This window comes from Atractosteus spatula, chromosome 5 (assembly GCF_055471065.1).
Source record: "Atractosteus spatula isolate fAtrSpa1 chromosome 5, fAtrSpa1.hap1, whole genome shotgun sequence".
NCBI classification, from domain to species: Eukaryota; Metazoa; Chordata; class Actinopteri; order Semionotiformes; family Lepisosteidae; genus Atractosteus; species Atractosteus spatula.
Genome location: NC_142710.1, coordinates 52772973 through 52784917, shown reverse-complemented (window position 1 = coordinate 52784917; position 11945 = coordinate 52772973).

Here is an 11945-nt window from a genome sequence, read left to right as displayed (position 1 = left end):
GATAGTAGGGCATTGCAGTAGTCTAACCTGCTGTACTGTATATAAGAGCATGTATTAATTTCTCTGTGTCTTGAGTGGAGAAAAACTGCCTTAGTTTTGCAATATTTCTTAACTGTAGGAAGCATGTTTTGGATACTGTTTTAAGAGAACATGGAGAGGACATGCAAACTCCGTACCGATAGCACCCCAGGAATTGAACCCAGAGCCCCAGGGCTGCAAGGCAACAATGCTAACCACTGCAACACTGTGCTACGTGCCCCCAGTATTGTTTTCTACTATGATAACTTTGATAAATATTTTCCTCTCCAAACTTTCATAAAGACAAAAGGCTTCCTATCATACTACAAATTAAAAATACATATTTACCAATCTACAGAAACTAATCACATCCAAGTACTTCCAAATGTTTACAGTAAAAAAAAATGTCTTGTGGACAGATCACCTGTAACATAGACATAGGTTTCCTCTTATGTCTATGAGATTCGTGTACTCTCCCTAAAACAACATTAAGTGAATCATGTGTTGATTTGGTGGTTTGGAAGCCAAATTTATATTGTCCCATTAAATAATTCTATCTATCATATTCAAATCCCCATTCCAGATCATAAGAGCTGCTATGATGTCTCTAGAACAAAAACATCATCAAATCATGTTGTTTTGTCTTTAAAATCAGTCAGGTTATGCACTGGGTGTTTGGACAACCTTGTCCCCCAAGACGTTCCGATAGACAGAGATAGAAATAAAAATGGAAAGACATTGCATTGACAGTGTTCATTTGAAATATCTGCAAGAGTTTGTCTCCAATGTAGAAAAAAGATGACCTGTAAGGAGTTTATAATGATAGATTATGTGACACTGGGAATGCCATTTCCTCTAGGATTTTGAGAATTGTAAAATAACAAGCCCATTACTAAAGTACTTGCACTACTAACGTACAAAGATGCTAAATATACTTCAAAATGAACGTCAGAAATCCTCTTGAGTTCACAGACAAAACCAAGGTGCTAGAATAGAAGTCTGTATAAAAGCATTATATAATTAGAGTAATTTAGCAGTGCTGAATGTTTTCCAAAAGAATATTTAGTATGCTGCATTTGAGTAGACGGGTCATACAGCTTTCTTTTTTTTAATTCTCCATTAAAAAGGTGACAACAGAAAGGCTTTTAAAGTTATTAGTACTTGTGATTAAAGTCAATTAATCTGGAAATATTTTATTTTTAAAAAAATCGGGGTCAAACAAAAAGGGATTGTTTAAATCAGTTTAAACAAAAAAAATAAACTTGAACTGTAGTTTTTCAGCTTTAATACTTTAATTATGCTTCAGAATATTACAAAAGGCGTCATGTCTTTTTCAGTGCTGCACAACAAAGCAATACCATTTAATTAAAAACAATGCACTTGAATTTCTAAGAAAAAGCATTCTTTAATGGTCTTTGTAACCCACAAATGAAGGCTTAATGCAGCTTGAGTGTGGATCTCTGGGATTGGAGTTTAAAGCACAAAACAGGGTAGATATTATCTACACATGGTGTTTCAGTCCCAGAGAGGTAAGAAGGAAAATGCAGTAAAGTCACAAGATGAACACATAATTGATGGCAAGCTACAAATGCAAAGCAGAATGTGTTGTGACAATTAGAGAAGGTTGTCTATGAGTGCAGCAAGAAGTATTAGCATAAAAGTATTAGCTGTAACACATTCAGCATTTTGTTACAAAAGGCCCCATACATCAGCCCAGCACTAAAGTGTGAAATTGCAGTGTTGCCTCTATGGTCCAGAACAGACTGATCAGAATGGTAAAAGCGCTCCCCAGTCCCGGCAGAGATACATGGACTGTCTAGGACAGAGAGGGGATTTATGAGGTGCTAGATGAGATGCCAGCACTGTGTGGGCAGTCATAATTAAACATTAACTGCACTCTGAGTCTGGCTCAGCACCTCTGGAGAACTCATAAAACAAAACAAAACCACACACTTTTCCATCTCAAAGAGAATCACGTCTGCCTGCCTTTCAGAGAACACATCTAAAACTGCAGTAAATTCTCATTTTGCTGCAGGTTAGGCCTTTGGGTCAGGTTAAATTATAAGGAGAGACTGATTCTACTGAAATTAAGATGATCTTTTCTACCCATTTAACTCTCCACACAAATCCTTTACCATACCTTATCTGAATGTATACAAAATTGGATTCTGTCTGATCCTGATCATAACTCATTGTAAACGATTTAGGAGCAATCCACACGTTCCACTCACAGTAAAGGTACAGTATAGACAAGGTTCCTCTCTAAACCTAAGAGATGTGCAACACTGGTCTTATGAGAAGAGAAGAAGATGCCATTTATCTCAATACTGTGTACTGTGGTTTTTACCAAATAATTCTTTGTTCCAACTGTTTAAATGCTTGTTTTTAAATTAAACATTCTTTCATTATGGTGGAAGGGCTGATCTCTATAATGGATTATTAAAGGTCATTAAGTGTTTCTAAAAGAGGTCTCTCTCTCTTGAATTAATGACTTAATGGCTGGTTGACTGATGACAGGTGGAACAGAAGGTATTTTATTCTTTGGCTCTTGCACTACTAGGATTTCTAATGCTGTCTGTTTAACACAAAATCTGTTCTTAAAGCAAATGAAGCATGCCCTCCCCCATTAAAACAACTAGTCTTGACCTAGAGATTTTGTGACACAAGACCAGACTGTTATGACACACCCGTGGTGGTGGAATTGCAGGCTGAAACCCAAGTGCAAGGGCTAGGGGAGTTTTGTTGGTTTCTGCCTGAAGGCAGAGAGGCTTGAGGCTACCAAAGACAGCAGAGGGCACAGTGAGGAGAGTGATGGCTGACTGGGAAATAGGCGGATTTGGCTACTGAAGTTGGCTGCAGGCACGAAAGATCGCCACTGGACAGGAAGGTTCTGGAATTCAAATTTCTGGTTAAGGTTATTTGGGGAGATTTAGGATTTCAAACAAAACATCAGGTTTGCGTACTATGTAGCTGTGCTGTGAGCTGTACTTCCACAGGTAGCTCAATGACAGAACGCTTCTATATATACTGTATATAGAAGCCTATATACTATATATAGCCAATATCTCTTATACGTCCACTGGCTTATCATTTTATCGATAAAAGACCGCAATTGTGCTTTATTTTGAAATTTGATGGGGGAAGGTCGGACCAAAAGGTGGACCAAAAAGTCCAGAGAGCCAACGGGTGACCTTGATCACTCGTGGAAATGTCATGATCTCCATGAGGCTTTCACACAGACTCTTGTGGAGAAGGATTTAATTTATACTGCAGAAGAGTTGTCTAAAATAGTGGTCAATGTGTGTGTGTGCGTGTGAGAGAGGCAGAGAGAGAGAAGGGGGGGGGGGGTCAGTGCTCATTTGGTGGAAATCGTTCCTGACGTATTACCAAAGGCCTTTACCATAGTTTACCTTTTTTCCTCAATTTCAAAGGCTTTGAAATGCTCCCACAGTGCTGCCACTTTGCACTGTACTTCCCTTAGGGGCTGTGTTGTGGAAGGTCCAGAAGAAATGCATCTCTGCATGAAAAACACAGCTCTCAGGGCCCTTCACATTTTATTGTATCATTTTATGGTATTGTATCACTTCTGATTCATTTCATAGTAAGAAATCACCGCCCTCTCCGTACAGAAGGCTCTTGTTTCTTCTGTGGTGGTTGAAGGTAAAAATGACAGCTTTGAAAACTGTTTTTCTATCCCCTTGTAGCCAATAAAAGTGTTTCTTGTGTCACAGTGACCTGAAGAGTCTTACTGTACCTGAGGCCCCATCATGAGTGGAAAACTTTAACAAAAGACCAGTCCTCAAGAACTCTGCAGTATAACTACAAAACTGAGTTAAATAAAAAGAAACTGTGATATTAAGTGATGGCAAAACATCATAGTTCACTATGTTACTAGTTGAAAAGGGAAATCATTGTTAGGTGTTGTTTTTTTATATCTTTTTGCCTCGATTTGCAAGCACAAATGCTGCTTGACACTTTACATAAAAGACATTTAAGTTGGCCAATACATTCACTGAAAAATGGGTGTCAGTATGATGCCACTTTTCACTTTACTTTTATGTAAACAGGTTTATCTGGATACTGTAGAATACAGCACAGTATTTTTCATTTGGGACATTTGAGCTGTACTGTGCTTCAGAATGCTCTTGTTTTCCTTGCTAACTGATTCTAAGTATATGTGAAATTGCCATCCCTAACAGATTCTGTTCCAACTTTAGGCTTGCTGTTGAAGGGAAGCATCACTACTGTGAGGAGATACTGTACTGTAGTAGTTTCTAGGTAGTAATTGTGGTATTAATAACTATCCATTCATCCATTTTCTGACCCCCTCATCCATTAAAGGGTTGCAGGGGAGTTGGAGCATATCCCAGCAAGCAATGAGTACAAAGCGGGGAACACTCTGGATGGAACACCAGTCCATCACAGGGCAGACAGATACAAACACAGACACACACACACTCACAGCAGGTGTTTTCCCAGAAGCCAGTTAACCTAGCAGTAAGTTTTTAGACTGTGGGAGGAAACAGGAGCACCCAAAGGAAACCCCCTTACAAAGGTTGTATGTCTTCCTTGTGGGGAAGACATAAAACTCAAAGCAGATAGCACCCCAACAATTGAACCCAGGCCTGTGAGGCAGCAGTGCTAACCACTGTGCCACCGTGCTGCCCTATTAATATCTACTGCAATTGAAATATTCATGTGATGTCTTTGAGCTAAGAACTGACTAAAACCTTTTACTGCAGAAACGTTCTTAAGTAGTCAAAAGGATAAGGCATTGTCAGATGAGGATAGATGTGTGCAGTGCTTTCATTGTAGCCTGTGGTGGAGCTCTCCGAAGGAAATTCCATTATTAAACAAGGAAAATGGCTGTTTTGAATTGAAAAAGGTCAGCCATCTTCCTACTTTCTCCAGCACCTAATCCTCTTTGCCTGGTGGCTGCAAGCACTGGGAGTCATTAAAACAAAAGCAATGGGGACACCAACCTCTAATTATGCGCTGCACAGCACCCAGCACAGTGGCACATTGTTTTTACACTCTCATTATTTCCCAAATAACAGAGTAGGGCTATTTAAAATAAAAAGAGCTCTCGTTACTTAAATACAAGAGGGTGACAGTTTGATATTCATGTAAGGCTTAATTATTAACCCTGAAGAAAAGAAATTGTAAAAAGAGGTAAATCATGAGTATAGTGGAATTCAAGTGTTGCAAAAATCAGCATTTGCTGTGATACCTGTAGACCTTTCATTCACTTATTTATAGCACAGTATATACTGTACCTCATCACCTCAAGCTGGGGAATCTCAGATCTTTTGGGGTTTTACCCATAGTTAGTTTTTAAAAAGTCACTAAATTAAAAAAAAAAACATGTTAAAGGGAAGAATATAAGCAGCCCAATTACTAATGCAAAGGTTTTGGCTTAAAAAAGTAAATATAATATTCTTGTTTTTTCCTGAGATATGTTTCAATCACATTATTTTTATGCTGTGCACCTGTCATTACTTCCACAAGAATCAAACTCAGGCTGTTAGCTGGTGATTCAGTGCACCTAGTTTCATGCATCTTATGTCTCTTATATCTTATGTTGCTTTCTCTTGTTTTGCAGTGCTGTTGCCTCTGATTAAACCAACACTGCAAGAAAACCAAAATATTTGGACAGTACATTTCTCCCTCTCTGACATAATTAGCCTCACTGTGTTCCCTGAAATATTGAAATGATATTTTATTAAAACATTAGGTTCTATGATGAAGTACACTTGATCCTTTAAGTGGAGATGAAGAAGTCATGTTGCTAAAAAATGGAAATGTTAAGATGTTTCTCAAAAGGAAATGTCTTCATGGAGCACATGATTGCACAAAATAATTTCTGATACAATTGTCAGATTCTATGATGTACAGATGCAGCCATTCAAACTGCGCGGCACAGACACGTACCGGAGGTAATTGGCTACGGCCTCGCGCATCGTGACGCGCGATGACGCAAAATACCGCGGTACGTGATTGGTTGACCGACAGGGGCACTCGTGGTGCGTTTGTCGGTCATAGAAAGATTTAAATGTCTTTACTGTGCCCGTTTTGGCATTGAATATTTATATGGAATTTTACCACTGAAGGGAAATCTTAGTAGCTGAGCATAAAAAGAATAGGAGCATAACGCATGTGAAGGCCATAAATGATATTAATTTTGGAACATAAACATACAGTATTACAGTATATGGCTGGTCTCGGTACTTTAAAGAAAAAAAAACACCAGTATTCCATTTCTCCCTAAACATTTTAAGCATCAAAGTCTTTAACATGTGAAATAACATGTAAAAAAGTGGTAGTTTTAAGCTTTTCTGCTAATATAATATGGAATCACGTATTCGAAGGTAAAAGCAAATCTATCCACCATAAGCACTTAGATTTTGATCATGCAGATTCCATCAAAGGAATTAAAACCTCATATTTTGTCTGTCTCACAAATATTATACTGTAAATATACATCAGCTCTCATGATGTACTGTACCACACATATACAGTAGCATGTAGGGGTGATGAAACTGTTATAGTGTGTTCTCCACACTATTAGGTAAGGAATTATTTTGCCTGGGAAAAGGACAGGCAGGGGGAAGTTCTCATTTTTATTATGTTTAGTACTGTGCTATACTGTGCTAAACTGACAGGAGTTTTAGTCTCACAGTCTTTTTATAGCCTTGTCCTTCCATCCTTCATTTTTGTAAAGTCCTTTTTTGACCATTTACAGTATGTTTTCCATCTTGGTACACTGCATGTAATCTTGAATGTAAAGTCTTCACATGGCTTCTAGCCTGCAGCCCACTGTACCCTCAGTAGCAAAGGCCTGTAACCACTCACATGTCACAGTTCAACAAAGCGGTGGGTGGGCAGGGTCCAGCAGGATCTCCCCATGGCCCTGAAGGCAGTGTCTGATAGACTGCATCTAAAGAACAAACAAACATTATTAGCACATGCAAATGACATTCTCTTTATGTTCTTACTCTTGGCAATGATCTGTACAAATATGTCCAAAGAGCCTTACGATTCTAATGACTACATGGCACATGGCAACAGTGGACATCACTGCTAACCAGGGTGTTATTTGGGGTGTTAAAATATTACTGAAAAAAACACCTTTTAGTGGTGTAATCTCAATTCTGTTTAGTCTAGCTTTTTTGAAGTGGTGGCAAACATAGGTGAAAAGTTACACTTTCTTAAAATGCTACCCGTGTTTTCAGCTGGGCAGCTGAAACACTGCCACTGTAGGCTATTATTTTGACACCTCTTTCTCAGTAAGGCATCATGCATTTGAGTTTGCAGCTATTTATTTCTCTGATCGTGAGTGACAGTTTAAGAGCTAAAACAATCAATTTAACGAGTAACAAATAATACGTTTCTGAACCATTGAATTTGTCTCTCTTTGTGTCTAAGTCACAATTCCATTACTTGTTAGAAATGATGTAACCAAGGGCAGAGTAAAACATTTAGGTGCCCATGTTAATCTTGCTTGAAATACATGTAGCAGCAAAATAGTTGTTCGGGGTGTTGACCTCTTCAGTCAGTCTGCATTTGGTTTTAACAGTGTTTTCAGGCCTTTTAATTAGTGAGCAACATTAATTTGATTAGAATGCCTGTCATTTTATTTCAAAACAATAGGGACCACTGGCCGAGCATTGAGAAAAGAAAGAGACAGATGAAAGAAAACTCGCTTTTGGCTGTTAGTGTCTCCGCTGTGAAATCTGTTTACCATCTTTACTCCAATTACCATGTAATTAGGTGGTAACAATTGATTGCCAAAAGGTTTATTTGTTTGACTTTGTTGATGATTTTGCATTGCTTTATAAATGTGTTATGGCATCTGAAAAAAACAGAACCAGTGTCAAAAGCCCAGGCATCAGAAATTCACTCCTTTGTTTTCTTTCTTTTATTCTGTAACAGTTGTCTTTAGAGAATATGAAAATATGACTCTCCAGCTTATCTGATGGGAACATGTTCCTCTAAAAATTATAGTCTAAACTTTTGGAGAATATGTAGACATACTGCATTAATGGCATAATATCTGGATTGGCCATTTTTTCTTGTAGAATTATTCTCAGTTTTATATTTTCTCAGCCATATCATCCTGCAAGTCACAACTGGCAACCCACTGAAGCTAAGCAGGGGTGAGCCTGGTCCATACCTGGATGCGAGACCTCCTGGGAAAAACTAAGGTTGCTGCTGGAAGAGGTGTTAGTGGGGCCAGCAGGGGGTGCTCACCCTGTGGTCTGTGTGGGTCCTAATGCCCCAGTATAGAGACGGGGACACTATACTGTACCAAAAAATGAAGCTGTCTTTTGGATGAGACGTAAAACCAAGGCTCTGACACTCTGTGGTCATTAAAAATCCCATGGCATTTCTCAATAAGAGAAGGGCTGTTTCCACGGCATCCTGGCAAAATTTCCCATTGGCCTTTACTTAATACCCATCTATAAATTGGCTTCTTCACTCTGTTTTCCTCCCCACTGATAGCTGATGTGTGGTGAGTGTTCTGGCGCACTATGGCTGCCGTTGCATCATCCAGGTGGATGCTGCACATGGTTGTGGTGGAGGGGAGTTCCCATTACCTGTAAAGAGCTTTGAGTGAAGTGTCCAGAAAAATGCTATATAAGTGTAAGTTATCATTATTATTATTATATGTTTTTCTTACATAAAAGAGAAGAGTCTAGTTTTTTTTAGTTTTATGTACATTATAAACATTAAGATGGATTATATTTTTTTTACATACAGTAACAATTAGAGGTAAACTGAAGAGCTTTGTCTTTCTAGGTTTTGTATCTCCTAGCTCTGTTGATCACAGAACAAGCCTGTGCCAACCAAATGATGAGGTTGGAAAACAGAAACTTGAAATATAAAAATAATAATCTAAGGTAAGCTTAAAGTAAATAAGAATAAATTACTTATGTCTTCATAAAGGTAGTAATTTAGCCTGAGTTTTGACAACACTGTTAGTGAAAAGTAGAGAAGGTAAATCAGGTTGCTGCTATAAGTAAAACTGATGGACCAGTGATCTTTCCTCTGGCCATTTCCAAACCAATGCCCTAGTATAGTACTTGGGACACTGTGCTGTATAGGGACCTGTCATTCAGATAAGAGCTAGTACCACTACCACCCACCAAGTTCTTCTGTATAGAATGAAGGTGCCTGAAATAGAGAAGTTAACAATCATGTCTCAATGCTCTGATCATGAGAGGTGTGATTTTACTTAAGCTCTGCTTCATCACTGCAATGCCATTTTAAATTTAATTTCTAATTTGGATTAAATATTTTAATTTTAATAAATGTTAAATTTTTAATATTGATAAAACTTATATGATAAGCTTTAATATAATGTCTGTTGGATAGACCCTTCTCTACAAATGTATGTGTACTTGCTTCTAAAATTGCCTCCCTGGGGATGAATAAAGCATTTTGAATTTAATTGAATTTAATTTTAAGTGCAATCATCTAAATAAAAGTTCAGCACAAATAAAAGTTGCAAACCAAAAACATTCGATGGCCAATTGTTTCTCAGCATGATCATGAAATGATCATTCAATTTGACTGATAAAAAAAAAGAATTAACTAGGAGTCTGGGAAGATTGGGCACTTCTCTCTCCATCCAACAGTGATAACAGTGGTTTGTCTGACATATGGCAAAACACTTACTCAGAATGTTGAAAAAATGTTAATAGTTCTGTTCAAGCAATGAAAAAGCGTTTCATCAATCTACAATATGCCAGCTGTGGGTTAGAGCTTAATGCATGACAACAATGAAACTTTCGGAAAGCCTCAGCTGTCTGTCTCAAATGGATACACTGACATTCAAACATATAAATAGATTCATTTGCATTTCCATAAGTTTCCATAAAACTTTAGTACGATTTCATGAATTAATACAACTTCAGGAATTTTATAAGGGGTATTAAATCATAAGAATCAATCACATGTTTTACAAGTAATGGAGTGAGGCGCAGAAAATTAATTTCTGAGAATTTCTAGGATTAGCAGAGCTTTATAAGTCAATGCTGTAAGCAAACTAATGACCCACAGGAGGTCAGAATACATTGAGCAAGTATGAACTGCCGGAAAAATAAATCCATCCATTTTCTCATTACTTCATCCAATTCAGGGTCGTGGGGGAGCTGGAGGCAAACAGCAGGCTAGGCAAGATACACCCTGGACAGGATGCCAGTTCGTTGCAGGGTATGCAAAGACTTAGACACAAACACTATGGCAATTTTCCCCAAAAGCCAGTTAACCTACCAGGGTGTCATTGGACTCTGGGAGGAACCTAGAGCTTCCAGGGGAAACCCATGCAAACACAGGGAGAACACACAAACTTCACACAGATAGCACCCCAGGTCTGGAATTGAACCCAGGGCTCCAGCACGGCAACGCAAACAATGCTATCCACTATGTCACCATGACACCCAAAAAAACAAATTAACACACTTTTTTAAAGATGGTACTCTACAAAGTACTGTAGATTACCTTTGCTTATCAGCCTCAGGCTTCTATTAGCAAATTAATAGCATGAAAAAAGCACTGTTCTCTTTTCAAAGCATTTCAAAGCACTTTGGAATGAGCGCTTTTTTTTGCTCTTTAGGGTCACATGCCTTACGACAAATTTCATAATAAGAAGAATTGCTGTTATTTTTACATTGACTGCCTGTTAAGTTTTTAAGTTATAATGCTTGGGCTAAAATCCCATCTGCACAGTAATTATGGTGGAGTTATTAAAATCATCTGTCATGCTATTTATGCTTTGCTTTGGTGTTTCTGTTATGCATATTGCTGTACCTGAAGGGAGTAGTGAAAGACCATAATTTATCTCTCAGTGCGGAGTGACATGCTCAGATATCTCCCATAAAGAATATTTATATTATAATTCACATCAAAACTGCAGCTGCGGCAGCCTTTTGTATTTTTACCATACAGTGGAGAATATCAAAATTAGAAAAAAAATGAAGTAGAGTTTTGTACTGTATGTTTTTCTATTGGTTCAGCATATCCAATAAATGTTAACGCTTGTGGAAAGAATTACAAATAAACAAATGAAAAATTATGAAATGCAGTTGCAGCACTTGACGAGAACTCTTGAAAACTGGGAATGCCAAAATATTCCTTGTTTTCTTTTTCTTTTTATGATTTTGGTATGCAAGTGAACCATTTCCTTCAGATGGTTGAGATTGTTTTTTGGCATTCCTGATCTTATTTTAAAAATATTGGATTCTAAGAGCCTTTTCATTTTTAAAAGAGTTCCTAGAAATTTGTTATGTTTGACCGTCTGCTAGAAATGATGACCATAAAATAGTAATTCCAATTCTGTGTTAGTACTAAACAATTTTGAATGAAAAAACTTAAGACAGCACAACACCTTGACAAAGACCTTAATGCTTAAGTCCAGAGTGACATTCAAGGTACAGTAGGTCACATAGACACTAATACTACAGGATAAAGGTGGGGTCATGCCAAAGACATAAGACCACTTAAACAGTATTAGAAGAAAAAAGAAGTAACAATTCTTAATTGTTAAAAACCTCACACGTGTTCATAATATCTTGATATGCACAGGGGGTAGATGTACAGTATCTAGATTTATCTAGAAAAGCTGGTAAAAATCTGACCTTTTCTAAACTGTTTGAATCCCCAGTTTCTGAATTTCTTGCTATTCCTATTCAATTTGAGAAATGGAGGCAGGTGGGAAAAAAAAGTTCTTTTGGCCAAAGCTTTTTCTAATGTGAACTTCTGATCCTAGCAGTTGCCGTTTCAAAATTCTTTGATGGTGGTAAAAAAAGAGACTGATTTTGACTGTTCTCAGGTTTATTCACTGGACATGTTACAGCAATTGACTCAAGGACTGAATGCAGAGACCTCTAATGCCTGAATCAGAGTCTGAGTCCATACTCTCCAAC